This window comes from Mastomys coucha, unplaced genomic scaffold (assembly GCF_008632895.1).
Source record: "Mastomys coucha isolate ucsf_1 unplaced genomic scaffold, UCSF_Mcou_1 pScaffold13, whole genome shotgun sequence".
NCBI lineage: Eukaryota > Metazoa > Chordata > Mammalia > Rodentia > Muridae > Mastomys > Mastomys coucha.
Window position 1 is genome coordinate 73,542,963 of NW_022196895.1, and position 5,646 is coordinate 73,548,608.

The 5,646-nt window shown below is 49.5% G+C and overlaps 1 long non-coding RNA gene across 1 annotated transcript; it reads left to right on the forward strand.

Annotated features, from left to right (window-relative positions):
• Positions 1 to 1,670: 1,670 nt before the first annotated feature.
• Positions 1,671 to 4,078, forward strand: LOC116087738. Its single transcript, XR_004117600.1, has 3 exons — positions 1,671 to 1,862; positions 3,080 to 3,221; positions 3,993 to 4,078. It is a non-coding gene; the product is annotated as an uncharacterized LOC116087738 (long non-coding RNA).
• The last annotated feature ends 1,568 nt before the right edge of the window (positions 4,079 to 5,646 follow it).

A 5,646-nucleotide genomic window follows, 5' to 3' on the forward strand; every position in this document is an offset into this window, starting at 1 on the left:
CCTCTCTCCCCCTCTTCCTCTCTCTCCTTCCTCCCTCTCTTCCCACCTCTCTCCCCCTCTTCCTCTCTTCTCGCTCCTCATCCTCCTTTTTCCCCTTCTTACTGTGGCTATGTGCTTGTACCCTTTCTCTCTTTCTCGACCCCCCATCCCTCTTTGCTCCCCATGGGTATTCCTCTGGCCTTGGTCCTTGGGGCCAGTGAACTCACCCAGGAGTAGCTTCCCAATAAGCTTGCCTTTAATATATTCTAATCTGTCTTGAACTGGCTCATTTCACGGGTGGAAAAATAACCTATCACCTATGAATTTCAGGTATGCACTATACCCACCGACGGCTGATTATTTAATCATGCAAGGCTGTGTAATGAAACCTTAATAAATTCCCCCAAAATGACAGGAGTTGAGGAGTTCTGGGGCTGTGCCCCATATTGACCTCAGGCCCTTTCCTTGCCTCTCTATCATTTGGACTCCTGGATGTATACTTTATAAGGAACTGAAAGAGCTGAGACAGCATCTTGGTAGTAGGCCACTATGAATGAGGCATTGGATTCCATCCCCAGCACACACACACACACACACACACACACACACACGCACACGCACACGCACACACACACACACACACACACACACACACACGCGAGAATTGTAAATAAATCCAGATAGTTCAAGTGCCTCTAATCCCAACAAATAAGCTGCTGAGGTAGGAGGATAGTGAGTCTGAAGCATGCTGAACTACAGTGAGATTCTGTACGGAGATGAAAAATGGAAGAGGCCACGGTGGCCCACATTGGTATTCTCAGGTCTCAGGAGGGTGGGGCATGATGGCTGCTGCAAGGTTGAGTCCAGCCTGGTCTACCATAGTGTATCCAAAGCCAGCCAAGGCAACATAATGAGAACTTATCTCAAAATGAAAATCAGTACATGGGCGAAAGTATAATGCACCGTTATTGGTAAGGTTAAGTAAACTCGAGGTCTGTGAGTTCTGTCAATTATAAATGGAGGGCTGGCGAGATGGCTCAGCGGGTAAGAGCACTGCCTGCTCTTCCAAAGGTCCTGAGTTCGGATCCCAGCAACCACATGGTGGCTCACAACCACCTGTAATGAGATCGGACGCCCTCTTCTGGTGCATCTGAAGACAGCTGCAGTAAATTACGCCGGAGCAAGCAGGGCCGGCGGAGGTCCTGAGATCAACAGCAGTCACACACATGATAGCTCACAGCCATCTGTACAGCTACAGTATACTCATACACATAAAATAAATCTTTAAAAATAAATAAATAAATAAATAAATAAATAAATGGAGATCATGGGAACCCCACCCTCCCAATCCCAATGTTCAGATCTGGGAACCTTGCTGGGCTTAGAAGCCAGAAGGACCATCTAACCTACTGAGCCCTCTAGACTGCCAGGGCTGGAGGGTGGGAGGGGGTGGGGAGCGGAGAAATCACGCACAAGGTTCTAACTAAAATTTGACTTAGAAAAATCCTTTTGTTTTGAACTGAGTATGTTAAATTAAACAAAGCTGCGCCTAAGCCTCGCGTGCACCTATTGTGACTGCCTGGCTATCGCGTGCAGTCACAATCGAGTTCAGCAGGTGCACATGCGCATTAGTTGTATTCCAAAGATAGCCCTAGAAGGTCAGACCTCAGCAAGGTCCGTCTGCTGTGGAAAGCTTTGTGAGTAATCTTCCCCACAGGCGGCAAGGAAGGTTCTGTGGACCAGACCCGTCAGAGAAGACAGTTCGCCTGGCCAGGTTTTAGGGAGAAGGAAAGAAGAATCGAGGTTCCTGAAAGAGACCGTGATCACCTCTTCCTGGAACACTGCTGCTCCTCGGGCATCACAGCTACACTCCATTCCGCCAGGTATCCCTGTAGCCCTCCTGCCCACCATTTTCATCCCTCTTAGTGTGGCCTCCAACTGAGCATGCGCAGAAGTGCTTTCCTCTCTGCCTTAGTGGCTACCCAAAGGCGGCCCAGGCTTCCTCTGCTCCCGGGAGGCCTTCTAGTGAGCAGACGGCCACCGAGCCGCTCTCCTGTCCCAAAGATGTGGTTTTGGAACAAGCTTCCTCTGCTCGTTCATGCTCTTTGATTGACATCACATGGGCATGTGAGAGGAAACCAGGCATCTTTAAGAGCAAGAACCAGATGGAAAGTGCCCCTTGCTAGCGCCTTGCAGAAAGGGTAGAGCTCAAAGAGGAGACTGGCTTGAGGAAGAGCTGCCTTGGACACGCCATTCTCGGGACAAGCCTGTGTAGCTCAAGCACGTGCTAACACAAGTGTTACCCTTTGGACGCTTCTCCCCACCACTCCCATTATTTGAATTGTTGGAGAGTTATTCGCAATGCCTTGAGCATTCTATGTGACCAGTCTACCACTAAGCCAGTCGACCAGACCTCCGATTTGTTTCCTTTTTTATTCTTTTGGTTGTTTGGTTGGTTTTCTCAAGACAGGGTTTCTCCGTGTAGCCCTGGCTGTCCTGGAATTCACTCTGTAGACCAGGCTGACCTCGAACTCAGAAATCCACCTGCCTCTGCCTCTCAAATGCTGGGATTAAAAGCGTGCGCCACCACTGCCCTGCTCCTTTTTTTATTCTTACTAATACCAACAAATATACATGTATATCCGCTAAGTAATCCTTTTCATAAGTGTGTTTTTGTTAGGAGAGATTTTAATTTTGGGGGATTCATTTATTTCTATGTTGCATGTATGGGTGTTTCACCAGGTCATATATATGTGTACCACACGCCTGGTGCATGAGAGCATCACATCCCCTGGAAACTGAACTTATGGATGGCTGGAAGCCACCATGTGGGTGCTGGGAACCGAATGGGGTCCTCTTCAAAAACAAGTCCTCTTAACCACTGAGCTGTCTCTTTAGGCACTGGTTCTCAATTTGTGAGACAGGGTTTCATTACATAGCTCAGGCTAGCCCCCCAATTGTGACCCTCCTCCTTCAGTCCCAGGAACTAGGATTATGGGCCTATACCACTACACCCAACTCATAAGGGTGGCTTTATTAGATTCTCTAGACAGGCCTAGTAGGAGGTTTCAGCGGGTATTGTTATTGTATCCTTTTGCAGACACTAACAGAAGAATCCAAGGAAATGCTGAGTAAGCAGGAAGCAGTTGACTTGCCGAAGGTCACCAACACCAAATGGAACAGGTGGAAGTCAAACCAAACCTTGTTCTGCTGTCTGTGACTCCCAACCTCCAGTTCCACCTGTGCGTGTTGGAGGGTTGGGAGGAACTTAGCCTGTAAGACTCTGGCGAGCGGGGCGGTGGTGGCGTACATCTTTAATCCCAGCACTTGGGAGGCAGAGGCAGGCGGATTTCTGAGTTTGAGGCCAACCTGGTCTACAGAGTGAGTTCCAGGACAGCCAGGGCTACACAGAGAAACCCTGTCTCAAAAAACCAAAAAGACTGGCAAGTCTTAGCTTACAAGGAGCCCCTGAGTGAACAACATATGCAAAAAGAAAGGAATTTATTGTCCCAATGTGTTGGAGTCATCCTACACCCGAAGGAGAGGTGACAACCTCGCCCAGCCCATTTTTATAAAGTTTTTAGAGCAACAGCAACTAGGCACAATATGATTGGCGGAACAGTGTGCTCTTTAAGCTGATTGGTCTTTAGGGAGCAAGGGCTTTCCTTGGCTGTGGGAAGCCAACGGTCCCTCCAGACCTGAGGAATGTGTCTACTGCTCTGGACTTCCCTTATCTGCAGGTGGTGATGGTTTCTCTCAGTGGTCTGAGGAATGTAATAAGCCCTTCCCTTCCGGAGGGGAGGGGCGCCTTTGACTTTTGTCTTCCGGGAGGGGAGGGGTCTAGTGGAATTTTCCAAACTTTCTGAGCTGACCTCCTCAAGCCGTGGCACTGCGTGCAGGAACTGTGGGGAGTAGGGACGACTCCTAGTGCGTCTGATGTGCGGAGCATCTAACAGCATTAGAACAATACAAGCACTCAGTAAAGTAACTGTCGCCTACAATTGAATCCACAGCTTTCCTCCATGTGATCCTCTCTTAGCGAATTGTCCAAAGGTACCAGTCCTGGGGAACAGAGTGGCGTCCAGGGGAAAGACTAAGAGGAGATTTGCGGAGCCAGCCCCTGAGAGAGGCACCAAGCGGTTATGCCCCTGGGACAACAGAACAGCAAGGAGCTGGGAATTTCTGGGTCTGAAACAGCTGCTGAGTAACCCCCGAGGAAAAGGAGACTTGAGAGGTCCAGGTCTTGTTGTGTAAGAGGCCAAGAGTCATAGCATGCGTCTTCGTGAGGTGAAGAGACACCGTGACCCTGGCAGCTCTTAAAAAGGAAAACGTTTACTTGGGGCTGTTACAGTTCAAAGGTTGCATCCATTATCGTCTATGGTGAGGGCAACATAGTGTCAAGCAGGCAAACATGATGCTGGAAATGTAAGCTCTAATCTGGATCTACAGGCAGCAGGAAGAGACAATGCACCCTTAGGCCTGCCTTGGGCTTCCAAAACCTCAAAGCCCACCCTTCAATGACACACGTTCTCCAACCATGCTGTACCTATTCCAACAAGGCCACACCTTCCGATAAAGCCACTCCCTATGATCTTATGAGGCCTTTTTTTTCAAACTACCACAGTATGTTTTTATAAATCTCTCTTTCTAGAGCAAAGTGTCCAGCTGCTCCAGCTGCTCCAGCTGCTCCAGCCGTTTTTGTCTGCTGGCTTGCTTTAGTCTATAGATTCTGAGTCAGGGTCTTGTGCAGGCCAGGCTGGCCTTGAACTCTTGATGCTTCTGTCTGCATCTCCCCAGGGCTGGGGTTATAGGCATGCACCATTGTTCCCTGCTTACTCTGCCTTTTATTTCCATCTGGGTTTTCTTCCTTGCGAGTTCCCGTCACAAAGGACAAAGGGCCAGCTCAAGAGAAAAGCATCTAGAAGCCCCTCCTTGGACTGGCCTGCAGGCTTCCGCGAGTGGAGTCAGGGTTGTTGGGGGATGGACGGTTTTGTGCACTGTGTGTTCAGGTGCGGATCACTCTGCCCAGAGATCTGGTTACAACCCTGATGTTGGCATTGTCAAACATCGTCTGTCTAAATGTTATGCAAAAAATTGTTTTCCTGCCTGACAGTGGTGGCCTTTAATCCTAGCACTTGGGAGGCAGAGGCAGGCAGATTTCTGAGTTCGAGGCCAGCCTGGTCTACAGAGTGAGTTCCAGGACAGCCAGGGCTACACAGAGAAACCCTGTTTTCCTTCACTTCTGATTGGTTAATAAAGAGCTGATCGATCAGCCAGCAGCTGGGCAGAAGAGAATAAGGTGGGGCTTCTGGTCCCAGTGGGGGTGTCAGGAGTGGAAAAAGAGGGAGGCAATTTACCAGGAGGTCAGATGAAGCACCATGATGGGGGCCAAGGCAACGCCTACATGGCAGGTTTCTCCACGTGGTTGGGAAGTAGGTCAGGCCAGCACAGTCAGGTTAGGATAGCTCAGTATCTGCCCAGCTATAGTGCAAGAAGCTCATCAATAAAAATACCAGGTCTCTGTCTGGTGGTGGTGGCGCATGCCTTTAATCCCAGCACTTGGGGGGCAAAGGCAGGCAGATTTCTGAGTTCAAGTAAGGGCAGCCTGGTCTACAGAGTGAGTTCCAGGACAGCCAGGGCTATACAGAGGAACTCTGTCTCAAAAAA